The sequence below is a fragment of the Lottia gigantea genome, assembly GCF_000327385.1.
Source record: "Lottia gigantea unplaced genomic scaffold LOTGIsca_109, whole genome shotgun sequence".
Taxonomy (NCBI): Eukaryota; Metazoa; Mollusca; class Gastropoda; family Lottiidae; genus Lottia; species Lottia gigantea.
This window is the reverse complement of record NW_008706978.1, coordinates 271,755-290,404: the sequence shown is the minus strand read 5'-3', so window position 1 is coordinate 290,404 and position 18,650 is coordinate 271,755.

Sequence of the window (18,650 nt, the reverse complement as noted above, 5' to 3'; positions counted from 1 at the left end):
GAAACTTCCATAAAAGTGAAGGTTCATTTTTCTGTGACTTAATAATTGTTTTTTTTAAATACCCTAAATTCACTTAAAAGTTTGCTTTCATGGGATTCATCTTTCGTGGTTATCAGCAATCAAATGTAACGGTATGCACTCTTGATTTAACCTGTTGTCTTTTCAACTCTTCCACCAGCCATGAAACTAGATAACTATTTCAGATGACGTTTGATTAAATGTCAGGGCAGTTCCACATGGAAAATTTAGTAATGTCAGACAAATACACAGGACCGGGAGGAAAGACCAACAGTCAAATAGTTTTAATAGGGTCAGACATAGTAACTGTAATAAATTTCACTATAAGACTAACCTCGTTTTTAACAATTAGGCCAATAGAATAGAGCACTTATGAAGGTATTTCAGCATAAATTTTGTTTTAAGCTGCTATTTGCTAAATTGGGCAGGAAGTTTAATTGGTGGATGGTGATTATTGAGATTTAAAGTAAAACTATTTATTTACCGATTGCAACCAATTCGAAAAAAATTCTAGAATAGCAACAAAACACCTTTTAAAAACACCCTTAAAAATATGCAAAAAAGATCGGTCGTTTCCGTGACTATTCGGAAAATACGTCATTCGTGCCCAACAGAGGTCGGCTGCCATATCTTTTACATTATGCCGAAGTGTAAGGCCTATGCCCCTAACAAACGAGGAGGGAAGGCAGGGCTTTGTACAACATAATACTTACGTAGGTGAACGTCGTGCCCGAATATATTACGATCTACTTGTGCTCAATTTAGGGGGAAAAAAGACATAAACTAATAATACTGTTATTATTTCTGATGTAGACCGATGCGGCGAAGGGCCGGTGGCGACCATTCTGATTTCGGCGTAGTAATGATTAGGCCTACGATATTATACCTCACGGAGTTACAATTTGGGGGTAATTTAATTTCGATTTCTGAACAGTTGCAAACTGCAGACATGGTTACTTTTGTGTTAAGAAAAATTAAATCGGACACAGCCTTTAACAGTACTTATGCAGGACGTGTTACGACAAACAGGTACATACGAAGGTGGACAGATTAAGGCCACACAAATTAAAATATATTCCTGCAATTCAGATACTGTCTATTCAAATCTTTTTGCTCAAATTTGTAACTATAAACAAAAATCTATAGAATGTATCAGAGATAAAGATTGGCTAAGCGACCGGTTATCCCTGATTATCAGTGATTAGTTTCGTTCGTATGTTGTGAACGGGACGACACTCGTATCGGGTAACTTGTGCCTGGTGTGATTGGACTACTGATATTGATTTATGTTTGTGTGATACAGAGATCGACAGATGAACATCATGGTTGGCTTAGAAAGGTTGGATTCTGGATTGTGGGTAGTGTTTCTGATAAAGCAGGGTATAGGGGAATGAACTGTTTAATGTGCTCATCAATGAATCTTTTGATGAAATATCAGTAGGTGTCCCATTGCCACTGAGGTCTGCCCGGAACTTTGCCAGGTTGACAGTTTTTGTGTATTTTTGGTAGTAGGTAAAAGCGTCCTTCTAGGGTTCGTCTACTATGAGTCCCTTGACGATTTTTTCTTCATTTAGGGGTTGAAAGAATAGCTGATTAGAAAGTTGTTTTTCTGCTTCAGAGATATAATCGCATTTGTTGAGGATTACTACAGCTGAACCTTTGTCAGCTGTTTTGATGATGATGTCTATGTTTGTTTTGCCTATGACTTCCCTTTCTACATGGAAGAGGTTGTTCCTCTTGAATTAAATTGTGTCCAGGTTGAGAAGCTTGCGTTTAAGAACACGAAAAAAGATTTCTAAGTTGAGGTTGACTCCTGGGTAAGGGTAGGGGTCCAGGTGCATCTAGGTGCAAACTTTCTTTCAAGTTGCAGATTAAAAGTATTGGCACGTTTCGGGGCATTGGCGAAGTGGTAAGTTATTAAGAGGGTCTTTGCTTAGGTCTATGCCAGTAGGTGTAGGGCTAAAAGCGAGTCCTTTATTGAGAAGATAGATTCCATGTGTTCTAGGGCTAATAGCGAGTCCTTTATTTTGAATAGAGATTTCATGTGTGCTATGGTCCTATGGTGGGAGAGGTTGACAACACACGACTTTGGGTAAGATTTAGAAGCTTTATTAAGATCAACGTTAGATTTTGAATGAGAAAGTTGTTTTTTTTTTTTACCATTATTACAATTGGTGTTAACGTTGAGACGTTGAACAATTTCGTGGACCAACCGTTAGATTTTGGATTGGCGGGCGTAGGTGGTTGGGATCCAATTTCTTAAGGAGGATCTGAAGCGGGTCGTCGTATTGTTTTTGTTAAATATGGAAGACCTCGAGTTGGGTCGGCTTGATCGGTTAGGAGTTCTGTGAAATGTTTGCTTTGGAAGAGATCGTCTTTGCGAGTCTCAAAACTTAGTTGGTCAAAGCGGGGTTGGACTTTGGATTTCCCCATGGTGATCTCTCTCTGATGACCACATTGATGACTAGCTCCGATTCTTGTAGTTACCTGACATCGCAGATTTCCGGGAGTTTTTCTTGAACCACTAAGACCTCTTAAGAGAGGTTTTGGCAGATATGTTCCAGGTGTTGGATATGGATCTTTAAGATGGTGAGACAGTATTCTTTTGTGGTGCGGGCTCTGTTATCTGCGATACTGGTTTCGTATATAGAATTGCCAGTGAAGAGTCTTGGACCAAATGAAGATGGTACGAGTTTAGCTGCATGGCACGCTTCGTAGAAGTCGACTTGTAGTTCCAAGCGAGCTATTTTGCTTTTGATGTTCCTGACGGTTTTGTAGTAGGGAAGGATGTGTTTATGTAGGTTCACTGCTTTAGAAATGTATCCTTTTATTTAATTTTATTTATTAATAAAATAAATATTGCCGAAGAATTGTAAACTATTTACAATAAAAATAATCAACATTAACACACAATGATAAGTAAAATAAATAAATTAATTTTGCAAAGAATATGCGCTAGTAACACCTAATAAATAAATTAAGGAAAATATCAAAATATATAAGTATATATACAATATGTGCATGTGCCCAAATTGCAACCATTAAATTCATAAATATCAAGATTTTACAGATCTAAGATCTAAGCTGATTTCGTAACTTATAAGCCTGAAATATATAATTGACTAATTTTTTTTAAATTTCGAAATGACCGTGGATTTAATAACATATTCATTTTACGTAAGGACGGGAGTGACCGGAAAAATCGGGAAAAGTATAGACGGCGTAGAAAAGAAAGAAGAAAGTGGTATTCATCTTCAATATATTTATTGATTTACAACATAAACAAAATCGTTTTGCTCTTGGAGTTTATTATACCGACCGATTTAGACTTGGAGTTTAAGATTACCAACTCTAAACTTACAAATTAAACACTTACATTTGTCGTCTAAACTGGAATCAAGATATTCTTCAAAGTTAAAGGAGGTTTTAAAATTTGTATAAAATCTAAGGTTACTTAAAGCTTCGAGGTTAGACGACCAGGTCTGGTAATACTGATCTACAATACGTGTTTTGATTTCTGTAGAATTAAAAAGTTGGGGCTGTGAAAATATATAAGTAAAACCAAATTCGTCAAACAATTTTCTAAAGTAAGCAACCCAGTTCAGTTTACCTTTAACATCATCCTGATATAAAAGGTCATACACCCCAGAAATTAATGGATTTTCAGAACATACAATTTTAAACCAATATTTAACAGAGTTGAGCTTACATTTTACAGATAATGGCAATAGTCCTAATTCACCAAGTGCAGCGGATAATGGTGTAGCCTTTCCCAGATGAAGGGTCGATCTTATAAAATCGTCCTGAACAACATCAACAGCTTTACTTGAAATAAAACCCCACATATCGGATGCATAACAGAGAATAGGTTCAACCATCGATTTAAACAACATACATTTATTTGATATATTTAAATGGGGGGTTTTTATTTTCTACTTTGAGATGCCAAACGTTTTTCGGAATGATAGAATCGGCCATTTTGACACATAAGTAAGCCAAGATACACATATTCATTTACGATTTCAAAAGGAGCTGAATTGGTGTTAAATAAGTAGTTATTAGCTAGCTTACCACGATGAAAGGTAATATACGTTTTCAAGAACAAGGGCAATAACTCTTACTAAATATTTTTCGATTTTTCTGATTTTCAATAGGGTTTAACCTTGGTTGATAACAAACACTCATTCCAAGTTTCGTCAAAATCCATCAAGAATTGTGCCTTGTAGAGTGTTTACGAGCAAAAATATTGAACGCGTTTTCAAGAACAAGGGCAATAACTCACACTAAATATTTTACGATTCTTCTGATTTTCAATAGGGTTCATCTTTGGGTGTTTATGTTGACCCCGGTATTGTCAACAAACAAATTTATTTTATGGGATAAGAAGGTTTGGTTGGGCTCAGGTTGTACCTGTGGAAGAGAGAAATAACACATTAATTTCAATAAGATCCTTTTTTTACACAGCATAAAATACGGAATCCATTTGACAATGTTTACATCACAAGATTATTGAGTATGGTAGTTGGCAAATTGGCAAATTACAGACACCAGTGTGAATGACATAATACGTGACCATATTTGGACTTGGGCTCATTAATATTCATGAAAAGCAAGAGGATTTGCCGCCAAAATGGCTTATACATATTAATGAGGGAAATAACCTAAACGTATTACAAACATGTTCAATTCCATCAAGACAATACACTGACTAAGTTCTCAAATAATTAACACTGCCAACACTTATTCTTATTATAAACATAAACATGGATGACTAATGCACATTTTGATACATAATTAATATAAATAAAAGTTAAACTTTACCCGTGGAAGAGAGAAATAACACAGTTAATTTCAATACAAGATCCTTTTTTTACACAGCATAAAATACGGAATGAATCTCCAAAGCAGAAGATTATTACCTCCCTTTACTTAACCATATGCTTCAGACCACAGCAGTATAAAAAAAATTAAGTACCCCCTAACCTGTACCCGGTTACACTCTCCCCCACAAAGTAAAATGTCGTCTCGACATGTTAAATAACCAAGCACGATATAAAACATATCTTAATACTTATAACACAGTGCAAGCTCACGCAGTATCTTAAAATACTAACTCTGTGCAAAATTAACAGGTGATCAGTCTGAAATTTGCAAGCAATTAAGCAACCAGTGCAGCTACTTAAAATTTATGAACCACATAGTATAGCCACTGACCTTAAAATTCAGGTTATTATGCATTGTAAAAATAAAATATGACTTTTTCCTCTTAAAGAACACTTCTATAGTTAGTTTGGAACAGTCACAGTTCTCAAAAATGTAGGATTTCCAAAATGATCATATGTTAATCTTCGCGGACGATTTATGATACGTCGCGGTCTAACATGATTGACATCATTTCCAGATCCAAAAGAAGTATGATTACTTTCAACTGATGATTCTGAAGACACATGATTCTCATTTACATGATCACTCGCAACAGGAGAATCAACAACACAAGATGATTCAGCAGATGAAGCATCATTTATAGCGCATATATCACTTGGATCTTTTTTACATGGCACAAACAGTTGAGCCTCTGGGTTTAACTCATTGTTAACCCTTTCAGGATTATTTAACACAAAACCACTCGATTCACTAGATGAATCCAATACACTTTCACAAGCCTTTGATTTATTTTTCACTTTTCGTGACACTTTGGGTAAATCTTTAACTACAGATTTATCAACAGGTAAATCGTTACACTCAAATAGCAAATTCCTATGCAAACGAAGCACTTTGCCTCGACGATTTTCAGGTAGCACTTCATACACAGGAGAATCATCTGCCATTCTCTTAAGAACGATGCACACTTGGTCCTCCCAATATGGACGCAGTTTTCCAGGTCCACCTCGCTCACTGAGATTACGCACAAGTACACGATCACCTGGTACCAATACAGCACTTTTCGGTTTTCTATCGTAACAAATCTTGGCTCTTGAACTTGATTTAACAGCATTCTGTGACGCTTTTTCATACGCTTCTCGCATACATTCAGTCCAACGGTCAACATAATCTTTGTGTGACGAATGTTTCTGATTCTCAAAATTAAACATAATATCTATTGGTAAACGTGGATGACGTCCAAATAACAAGTAAAATGGACTATAACCTGTACTCTCATTTTTCGTACAGTTATAGGCATGTTTCATTTTACTCACATGATTTTTCCAATCATTTTTAAAATCTTGGGGCAATGTCTTGAGCATGGACAAAAGTGTTCGATTTAGGCGTTCACATTGACCATTTCCAGAAGGATTGTATGGTGTGGTCCTTGAATGCTGAACACCACTATATTTTTGTAAACGATTAAAGAGGTCATTCTCAAATTCTCGACCCTGGTCGTGATGCAGTTTTTAGGAAATCCATATTTAAGCACAAAGTCATTAAATATCTTATCAGCTGCTGTTCGACCAGACTTATTAGTTGTGGGATACGCTGCTGCAAACCGAGTAAAATGGTCTACAACAACTAAAATATACTCGTACCCACCTTTAGATCTTTCTAGGTGTAAAAAATCAATTGAAACCAGTTGAAAAGGATGAGTTGATTCTATTGGTTTGAGAGGTGCTGTTTTTTTCTGATGAGGTGCTTTTGACTTTACACAGGAGCATAATCGAGAAATATAATGTTCTATATCGGTGGACATCTTGGGCAAGTAGAATCTATCTTGTACTAGAGGTAAAACTTTATCTACACCAAGATGACCCATATTGTTATGCAGCTGCTGAAGTACCAATTCACGAAATCTTCTTGGTAAGACTAATTGAGATCTTGATTTTCCATCAACAACTTTGACTCTGTTCAGAATACCACTACAATCGATAACTAACGATGGAAGTTGACGTAAGAGTTGGCATGCTCCATAGGATAAATTGTCTCTAACTTCCTTATTCTGACTTTGTCTCTGATTAACTTCTTAACTGGTGAGATATCTTCATCTGTATCTTGTGCAAAAAGAATATCTTCTGATTTCAAACGCAGACCATCATAAGTATTAATAAATACTGGATCAGAGCTTACACTTGAACTATTACACCAAGTCAAGTTCTTTTCATCCTGAATATTCACAGATTTGACAACAGTAGAAATAATATCTTTATCGAGTTTTTCTGTACACATTGTTTTGAAATTCTCAAAGTCTAAAGGCATACGACTTAACACATCTGCATCTGTGTTTAAACATCCAGGCTTATACTTAACACAAAAGTTATAGTCTGCTAATTCAGATACCCAGCGAAGTCGCGTAGCGTCAAGACGTGGAGTTGTTAATATATAGCTCAATGGGCTATTATCACTATACACAGTGAATTGATGACAATAATATAAGTAGTCTCTAAAACGTTCTGTTATTGCCCACTTCATAGCTAAAAATTCTAATTTTCCCGAATGCAAATGCACCTTCTTGATAGAGGATCGCACCTAATCCATCAGCTGATGCATCGACATGAAGTGAGAAAGTTTTATCAAACTCTGGGTAGGCCATGACAGGTGGACTGACAAGCAATTCAATCAATTCGTCTAGAGTACCTTGGTGTTGGTTGTTCCATTGAATTTTTTCAGCAGATGAAATTTGACCCCCTTTTAATTTTCTCTTAGATGACAATGGTTTATTCTGCCCATCCTTTGGAAGATTTAATAGGTTGTACAAAGGTTTTGCTCTTCTTGCGAAATCAGGTACATACCTTCTGTATTAAGAGAGAAAACCCAGAAGCTTACGTACATCACCAACAGTTGCAGGGGTTTTCTCCTTCAACTTGAGTACAGCTTTCTTATCCTCTGGATCAACGGTATAACCTTCTGATGTTACAAGATAGCCTAAATAACGTACTTCCCTGCGAAACATTAAGCATTTAGCAGGTTTTAATTTGACACCACTTTTTTTAAGTCTTTCAAACACCAAATTTAAATGTTCAATGTGCTCATCGAAAGTCTTACTGTATACCAAGATATCATCTAAATATGGCAAACAGCACTTATCCCGTAGTCCCTCTAAACAATTGTTCATAAAACTCTGAAAGGCTGAGGGTGCACCTGAGAGACCGAAAGGAATTCTTTCCCATTGATACAACCCCCAGGGTGTCACAAAAGCTGTGTATGGTTTACTCTTCTCACCCACAACACCCTGATGATATGCTTTACCTTGGTCAAGTAAAGTAAACCAACGCATACCACCAAGACTATCCAAGGCATTCTGAATTCTTGGCAGAGGTCCACTGTCAATCACAGACTTTTGATTTATTTTACGATAGTCGACACAGAGTCTTAGAGTGGAGTCTAGTTTTAATTCAGGAATATAACCAATATCATCATCAGATTTCGAAAATGCATCACAGTTCTCACGAAGAAGATCTTTTACTTTGTTGAGTTCTATAGGACTCAGATCACTTTTGAGATTCAGACTGAGGTGAAGTAGTGAAAGGTTGATTTTCTACCCGAGTACCATTTCCTAATGTATGAATCACTGACACAATGGGCTGTAATAAACCCAAGGTCCCATTACAATATCACGACCAGTCTCATTTGAAACAACTAAATTTACATGACTAGTTTTTCATGTTCACTAACATTTCCCGACAGTTTAGTTCATCAGATGTTGTAAATTCAGATGATGGCACAAATAAACAATCCATATTTTCAGCATTAGACATGATCCCAGTTCGTACAGATGTTCGGACTACAGCAGAACCTTTGACAACAATATTTCTATGTCCAGACTTTACCCCACATATGACCTGGTCAGAATTCAAGATGTTTTCCATTCTATTCACACTAGCGTCATTCAATGATGGGATTGAGTCAAATAGAGAATTATTACCATTTGCTTGACAATAATATTGAACCACATTAAAGCCTACTATTGGAACATCCATGTCCGAAATGTCTGACACCAAAAAGGGAACGTTTATTTCTGTTTTTGAACCAACTTGAAATTTGAGTTCACACCAACCATCAAATGGAATTTCTGATCCATTTGCAGATAAAACTCTCAAAGGCTCTTCCATAAGTTCTGAAATGTTGTTGACTTTTGTAGCAGGAAAATGTTTCGACAGTAAATTTCGACTAATAATACAGATTTGGGCACCAGTTTCAGTTTATTTCTGGGTGACACACTGAACACATCACCTTTAAATACATGATGATTCACAGAATTTTTAGAAAGTTTGTCTATTGTTTCTTTGATAGCAGCCTTCACGTTTTAGGGACTGGATATTCGAGTCACTGATTCCCCACAGTCGGTGACTCTGTGTCGTTTCCCGGAGTGGCCTTGGTATGATGGAACGAACGTAAATGATCAAAACTACCACACTCCCAACATTTCCGATGATTTTTAATAATCTTTCTGTCCTGTGGTGGAGGTTGTTTCAGGTAATGCTGCAACCTCTTTTCGCAAAGTTTCAATTTCTGATATTTGAGTTGCATTAACTTTTGTAGACTTTTCTTTTTGCATTTTTAACTTCCGTTCATTATGTTTTTGAGAAACACATGTAAGTTCTTGAATCAGAAGCTGATCTGGAGTGTCACCTTCTAATAAAGTTTTCATATCTGCACGAATTTGTTCTGAGGTAAATCCTGACAAGACGGACCGCTGTAACATAGAATTAACCTATCATAGGCTATTGCACCTGTTTCATTAGATGCAAATATAATCTTTTGTCTCAAGTCTAAGCAACGTAACAAAAATTCCACCGGATCTTCACTCTCCTTCTGAAAGGCTGAACTCAGAATTTGGAAAAGTTCTGTAGCTGACTTTTCTGAATAGTGTGAACGCAGTATTCCTCTTAACTCACTAAATAATATAAATATAATTTCATAATTATTATAAATAATAATAAATATTATTGCATTTAGCATGTGTCGATACATAATTAGCCAATATTTGTGGGTTTCTAATGACGTTGCATATATGCAACATTAAGTGGGTGCATAACTGCCATAAGTTGAAAATAGTCTATATCGAATGGATCAATATATAACGACGCAAATTCCAAACAAACTAGGTAAAAGAAGTTAATTAACGTATTATTTCATATGCCTAAAAAAAATCTAACCCCCCCCCCCCCAAAAAAAATACCATTACCTTTCACCACCCCCTTCCCCTACTAAAATTTTATATTTTGCACCACATATACACTATTATTAGACCTAATTATAGAATTTTGCATATTGCATCAGTGTTTAACTCCCAATAACCGCTGTTTAGGATTAATAAAGATGTGCTGGAAGTGCTTGACGCTAATAATAGCGACTTAGATGAATCAGACTCCGACTCTGATGTCGAAGATGATCTCATTGCTGAAGACAACCTTCAACTTCAGAATTCAATAGATTTGGAAAATGAATCCGGTGGTGAGGATACAGCTGCTACCGATGAAAATCTTGCCACCCCGTCCAGAATAAATTTCACATGGCGAAAATGCGCATTTGAACCAACTGACGTCCCGTTTAGGGATGCTCCAATTTGTGCACCACCTGATGGAGAGATCAGCACACCATATGACTATTTTTCAAGGTTTATATCTCGGCAAATGCTTGAAAACACATGTTTAAATTCTAATGAGTATTGCATGCAGAAAAATGGTATTGATGGACGTTTGACCATTAAAGAATTAGAACAAGTAATAAAATTCGACGTTCTGACCCACCCCTTGATGTTCGCCGAGATTTGGTTAACCATTGGCCAACTAAACTAGAAAAGCGTGGCAGGTGTGCAAATTGTAAAGACGGATCCACTGATACTTCTTGTGAGAAATGTAATGTAAGACTATGTTTTACTGAAAAGCGAAACTGCTTTAGGCTTTATCACATCTAATTAATTATGATATAAGTTCATCGAATTTTATTGTATTTTTATATTTTATGTAAATATTTGACACTTGTTAAACTTTTCAATATTAAAACATAATAGTTGATTTCAGTCAATCTGTTGCAATATTATGGTCCAGTTTCTTTCCCGAATTTTAGTTTTTGCTTGTGGACACCCTCTTTTGATGGCACATTGCAAATTGCTTTTTATTTCATCTGACAAGATAGCCAAAGCTAAGTTCCAGTTCCAAATATATTTAGGTGAGAAGAAAGTCAACATCTACCATTTACAATCAAACTACGTCTTTATTGTCATTTAAATCGCATTCAATTAACGTATAGGATTTTATAAGTTTGCGACCCTTTCGACCCAATGTTGCATATTTGCAACGTTACAGAATTGTTTTATTCATTGTGGTTACAAAACATTACAAATGAGACATAACAAAACCCAAAGAATTTTTTCCTCAAGTATTTCTATGTCTGGGTCTCCCAGGGTTAAGTATCATGTTTTATATATTCATATATATTTATTCATATTAGACCCCAACATCATCTTGGTTTCGCCTTGTTTATATTATTATCGGGCTTAAGTGGCCTTATTACCAAGATGCGAATCTATTGTTTTATTGCTGATGTCATAAATGAAGAGCTGCTAGCTCTGCCTTCTAAAATTTTCATGTTTTTGTATCCTGACACTCTATTTGAAGAGAACTTCAAAAATGTGTTGTTAACCCCCGAATGACACAATTATCAAGACATTTAGAAGTAGATAGAACATTAAATAATAAACATTAAAGGAAGGAGTAGTATATCCATAATAGTGTTTCTTATTTAAATCAAGATGACCGATCAACTTCGCAAAGCACGTGAATTTCGTGAAAGACGACGCACTTAATGTTTTGATGATGATGAGCTCCTAAAACGGTATAGATTCAACACAGCCACCGAAATCACAGTTTGGACAGCACAACTCAACTATTGATCGCTTTTTTATGAATACTAATTATTATACAATATTTTTATTAATGATATGTTATCTAGAAACACCAAATTTTGTGGACGGACGTACAGACAGAGGCGACGGCTATATACGCCCACATTAAAAACTATGTTGGATTGATTGCTTTCACTGAGTATTACTTACTGATATATTTCAGCAATGGAATATTTAAAAGATTCACAAAATTTTGAAGAAAAAATGGGTATATCAAAAGGTAAAGCTTTCCAGAAAGTTGAATCTGAGAAAATTGTTCAGACATCAGAGGAGTGCGATTTTGTGGATGTAAGTGACTTTTATTATGTAAAAATAATCAAAATTTATCATGATTACTACAGAAGAATGGGGCATGCTCACCTGTTGCCACTCTGCATAATTGTAGAAAAATATTTGACAAAAGGCATATAATTTAAACAAAGCTGCAAATGAATACAGACAACTTAAAATGATAAGATGTTTCCATCGGGACTGATGTTTGATTTTGAAGCAAAAGTACAAATGATGTTAAATTGCTTATTTCATCAATTTTTGATTTGGTGACAAGAATATTAATATCGTTGAATGTTACAAGATCCAAGAACAGTTTTTTTTTATTTTTATGTGTAAATAATTATATAATTACAGGTGGTAATAGGAGTGGAAACCAAAATATTCTGGTGAAGTTAGAAAAGGTGATAAGGAAATGATCATTCACAGGTATATGGGATCCACAAGTACCATGTGGACCCCCTGTACAAAATTAATTTCTGGGGGCAGGGGAAAAAGGTCACTAGAATGAAAGTGTTTCGATGGAGGTCATCTTCCATTCCTTTCATTTAACAAATGCGAAAAAGTTGCCAAAATCTGCAAGGATAGCACTCGACAACTGCGAAGTTGATTAACCCTCAAGCAGTCACATGGGGTATTTTTGGAACCCTTGGCATATTTTTTGGAATAAATCTTGAAGTATTATTACGTCTTAGAATGAACATAAAATTTAAGTTCTCATAAAGTTTGTTGGTTTACTATGCTCATATCAACTGAAATCACCTTTATATCTGATGCAAATAAAAAAAAAAGTTACAACGAAATTTTGGTTGCTTATCTTTGCCATTGGAATTTTTTGATAGGCTGCTACAAGATGCTCATCTACTTTTGGCAGTTTTCAATCTGATGAGTTCAGCTGAAATATTGGAATGGTTGTCCCTCAAATGATGCCACAAATTTGAGGTATTACTCCCTGGTGTTTTGACGTCCTTCATGCATAGCCAATAACATGCATTGTTTTTACTGGCATCGGAATTAGATTTATTTAGATTGTTTTTAACACCAAAATACTTCCATATGTTTTTTTCTACCTTCCGGTAAGAAGGTGTGTTAGATGAATGGGTTGGACATACTCAATTTATGTCGTATATGAATACCTAGTACTTAATTAAAACCTGTGAACGTGAAACTTAGGTTATTAAATACATCTATCACAATCATTTAATATTGAAAACCAAAAATGATTAGAAATCGTACTTTTTCCATAGTTTAATGCAACCACTGGCATGTTTATGAATCTCCCGGAAGAACATCCACAGATATTCATGCAAATAATAAAACCAACATACAAACATTGTCTTAACCACTTTCATTTTCAAGAAGACTAGTTCTGCCTTCAACATAACATTTTCTTCTAATTTTTACAATGTAAGCAAAATCAAATAACAATAATAATGATAAATAAAAAAAACTAAATTCCAATATTAGAGAAATCAAATTTAAAACATGTTTATGACAGCTTTCATCTTTTTACCTTTATTATTATTTTTTGTTTTCTTTGCAGTACAATGTGAAAGAAACTCATAGAGCAAAAATCGAACAAATTATTTTGCCTGAAAATCATACTTACGAAACAATTAAATTAGCAATCAAGCAAACATTCATGTGATAGAAATGAGCAATGCAAATTTAATAACTTGCTCTTCTTGCAAAAGCAAAATGAGAAAGTCATCTCTCATCATGAATTCCACTGCTAACTAGAGAATTTAAACTATTATATTTAATGAACATGCAGTTATTTTAGATGTAGTTAGATGTAGTTTAATTAGTTTTGATAGAAATAAAGTTATGTTTTTTTAATGTTATTTGCTTGCCCTTATAGTCTTTTTCGGTTACCCTGAATTAAAATGTATCAATGCCAGCATAAAATTCAGTCAATACAGGAGAAGGAAAGCGAATGCTGCCTAACGTTGGATGAAATTGCATTGAAGGCCGGATACTAGTTTGACAAAAGTGGCAGTTGTTTCCGCAGGGACGAGACTCTGCCAAACACATGCACTAGTTTTTATGTTAGCCGATATTTCTACTAGATGGAAACAGGCAGTTGCGTATCATTTCCCTGGTAATACTGTTGATGGTAATGCATTGTACTACAGATACTTAAGAAGACACACGCTATTCCAACAGGACATGATGAGCAGTTTGGGAATAACAGTAAACAACATTTTACTCAGGACTCCTTAGAGAACTTATTCAGTTCGGTGCTGGCAAATAATCCTATTCCAACTGCAGCAGAATTTCGTCAGTCGCTGAAATAATTTCTGCAGCCCAATATAGGAGGTGTCCCTCTGGCAGTAGTTATCAGGAGGATGGCAGAGATTTCTTAGCCAATTTCTTACAAAAACCTCAGAGATCCAGTGACGATGTTGACGACGAAATGATCCCGGATGAAATATTCTTCGCTCAGTACGTCAGAGGAAGCCAGCTTGTACCATCTTGGTGGATATTGCATTCATTCCATTAAAAAGCAAGGAACCCATTGTGAGAACTGTTCGAAGTCAGTTGAGAATCCAGACCGTGCGCTTTCAAATTATAGCGAAGTTGCATTCACAAAGTTGAAAGAGTTTGTTCCCGGTTGTCTCACTTTCATCTCTCAAACCACCATGGTCGTCTACAGGGTTACAACTTGGTAGAGAGATTGATAAACTCCGCTGAAACAGTCCTCACTGATGATCATATTCCGGATTGCCATCACATGCGCACCAAACTGTTGACTAAATTTTTTAATGTTCGATTGTACATTATGGCTAGACATACCAATTTTATCAAAATCAGTTAAAAACTGTAAATTCTAGAGCGTTTACGAGGGATAATCATTTGTGGGCTGTTCAGATCATTCCTAAGAACTTATTTTGATTTTAAGAAAAATTAGAAAATCAACATGGCGGCCAAGGTATCACTTCAGGTCTAGATTTTATTTTAAAATGGACCATAGAATTTTATTTATTATCGATCAACAAAATTTCATTCACTGGAATAATTTATACCGGAAGTTATTCAACCGGAAGTAGTTTTGATGTTTAGTCGCTTCCCTGTTTAAAAGCGGAAATGAGGTGCAAAATTTGACTGTACCATAATATTAACTTTGGTGATGTCTGTTTGCATTTCAAATTTCAGATTAACCGATGCAAAAATATAATGGTTGCAAAAAATGTGAAAAATTCGATTGAAAAAACTGAGCGACGAAATTTAGAATAAAGTGCTATCATGTTACAATTAGCGAGTAGATTTTGAAAATGAAAACCGCAAAATGAGGCTTTTAGAGCAAATGAACTGTGGCACTTCCGGTTTCGCAAAAATGTTCCAAAATATATTTAACAACAACGTTGCATTTATATAAGATCCATGAATGTTGAAATTCAGTTGCAACTACTGTTGTTTAGGCTCAGGAAGGTGTGTAAATTTCGAAAAAAAAGGGACATTTCGATACCAAACTGGAACTTTGCAGTAGCAAAGTCCCACAATGAAAGGATGCATTCGATTATTAATTGGTTATTATTACCCTGATCACAAGTGAACGTATCGACGTATGTATTTTTGCCATAAAATCTCCAGGACTAAAATCAATAAAATATACTCATGGAATAGAAAAATCAAAGTATTTGCTGCTCCTATTAACTCTAAAACCAGAACCAATCATTCCTTCCACAACTATTCTATCAGCTACCAAACCTTTCCATCACCTAACCAAGGACAAATCAACATGGAATTCCCCTACACTGAAATCTACCTTAATCATTGGATTGTCAAACTTCAATCAAAGTATTTAAAATTCTTCAGATACTGAGACTCATTCTTATCTAGGTTTACCAAGTAGATGCAATACATATCCCTTTAAATCAGAAACTCACCATTTTGAAAGGAATTATATGAAGAAAAGCTACCCTACCCTATCTGAAGCTTTATTTCATGTAGTATAGTATAGTTTTTGTATCAGTTGATGATTTTTACTGATATCAGTATTTTGATGTGATATTTATTAATTTTTACATCTATTGTTATACAGGACATACAATATTTGTCATGTTGTCTAAGTACTAAATTCTGTCTGTCAGTTACCCATTCTAGAAGTAAAAAATTCAATAGAATTACAAAGAATGTCCAGCCTCATGTAAAATAACAGATAGACTAGGTGAATATATAATGTTATAATCTGGTGACTTTCTGTTTGGTTGAAATATTTGATTGAAAAAGTTAATATATTTCACTATTATTATCTAAAATAGACGATCATTTTCATAATATTGTTTTAATCATTCATTTTTTCACAAACTCTTTGTATTAATAGTTGTTTTTTTAGATCTTAGATTTATTTTCATTCATAATCAAGAAAAATGGTTAAACCAGGTTAAGATGTGAAATTTATAACTTCAAAATCAACAATAATGGTGGCTAAATTTCAACCAATATAACATCACGTTTTATTTCATTGCAAAATACAACCTAGATTTCCAAGATATTCATTCCTCAAACTTTTTTTTATCCTCTGTCTATCTATGAATGAATGAATGAATGAAGTTAGAAATAAGAAGGAAGAGAGTATCATTTCACTAGAAGAAATTGTGACAGATCAGAATCAGTCCTTAGATATTCCTTCATACAACAATGATAAAGATAAATCCTCAATATATTTAGTTTTTCTTGTAGGAAAGAATTAATTTAGATAATAAAATAAGGATTTTCTGTAACTGAGGCTGAATTTCTCAAAGAAACATGTTTTAAAGAACCAGATGGTCAAGTGTAGTGATTAAACTTGTATAATTTCTCTACAGCATTGTACAAAACCTATTATAATACAGTTACAGCTTTCATTGTTTAAACTGTTCAAATAAATGATGAATATTTAAAGATTATTTGTACTGTGTAACCAAATGAAGAGAAGACATTCAAGATATAAACCAAGTTGTCAGTCCTGTCTATTTCATTTAAGAAATTTAGATAAGAACCTCTAAAAACAACTTGGTGATAACAATTTCAACTTTTGGACACGAATACAGCGGGATTAGATGCGGTCAACTAGGATTTGAAGTAGCTCAACTTTCAGGACTGCGTCCGTGGCAGGAGAACCTTTAGGGAGGTGTACAGCTTTCAGGACCACGTCCTAGGTAGTGGAACCAATTGCTAACCAGCAATAGATGATGTTGCTTACTTCAAAGATCAAGGCCAGGATGTCTTATTGACCATCTCTGGATACCAAGACCTGGAGCTTGTTGACTTAGCTCCTATGCCTCTTTTGGGCTTTATTATTGTTATTTTATGATCCTTATAGACTGTCCTAGATATCATAGACTAAGACCCAGTCTACACACCTGCCTGGTTTAATCTCAACCAGAATCTACTTTCTTCCCTTCAATGATCAATGATCAAAAGTTAAGATTTGGTTACATTTAGAAATTTTCTTTATAATTTTCACCATTACTGATTAACAGATTATTAATTTAATTGTGATAATATAAGAGTTGTACAATGCTTTCTTCTAAAATATCAACTACATCTAAACCTATTTAGTAGTAAAGGTAAGAATCTTAGAAAAATTTAACTCACTAACTTATAACCTTTTTTTATATTCATATAAACTGAAATTTTTAAGACAAACTAAATAGATTGGTATCAAGGATTTATCTTTATCAATGTTGTATGTTAGAAATAGAAGAAAAGACCCTGGTGTATCTCAAATTCTTCTATTGTAAATATACCCTCTCCTGTCTGTATTAAACTTCTCATTTCATTTCACCGTTAAAAAGATTGACAAAAGGAATGAATGAATAATAAATATAAAAAGAATGAATGAATATCTGTATTTTATTCTGAATGTATGAACTTTGAAACTCATTTGTAAACATTCAATCAGGATTTTTATAAAAATATTTGAAAATAATTGACAAATGCAATATTTCAAATGTTCTAAATAGATTTCTTTTAAGTTAAAAATTTAATTTGATTTCTATCTTTTTCACTTTGCCAATAGAATTGTTTAATATTATGGTTTAGACCACACCAATTCTATACCTTCTGATATATACAGGGTTCACTTTAGATTGAAAAATTTGATTGGGCTAATCATGTTAAATTTTTAATTCACATTCCATAAGAATTTAGTAGAAATTTAAATTGTTCAAGATGATGACTTCAGATTGATCTTACATCAGTTTCTATAACCTTAAGGAACTGATTTGTAAGTTGTGGTATAATTCAAGAAATTCTCACGACAAATATGCAATTTAATTTAATTTGATTCTCAGATTTTTACTCAAACTACAATGTGATTTAAATTGAAACCTGTATATTATATATATCGCTGGGTTAGAGCAAAAACCTCGTAAGTGACAAAATTCAATATTTGGGTTGCAGTCAATTTTTAAGGTTAAAATAAAATTTCTTATCACCCTATTATCACAAAAGAGTGTTTTTTTAGTAAAACACCAAAATTTATAACTATGAAATTCATTGTATCTGCATTTTTCTTTAAATGTTTAGAGCATAA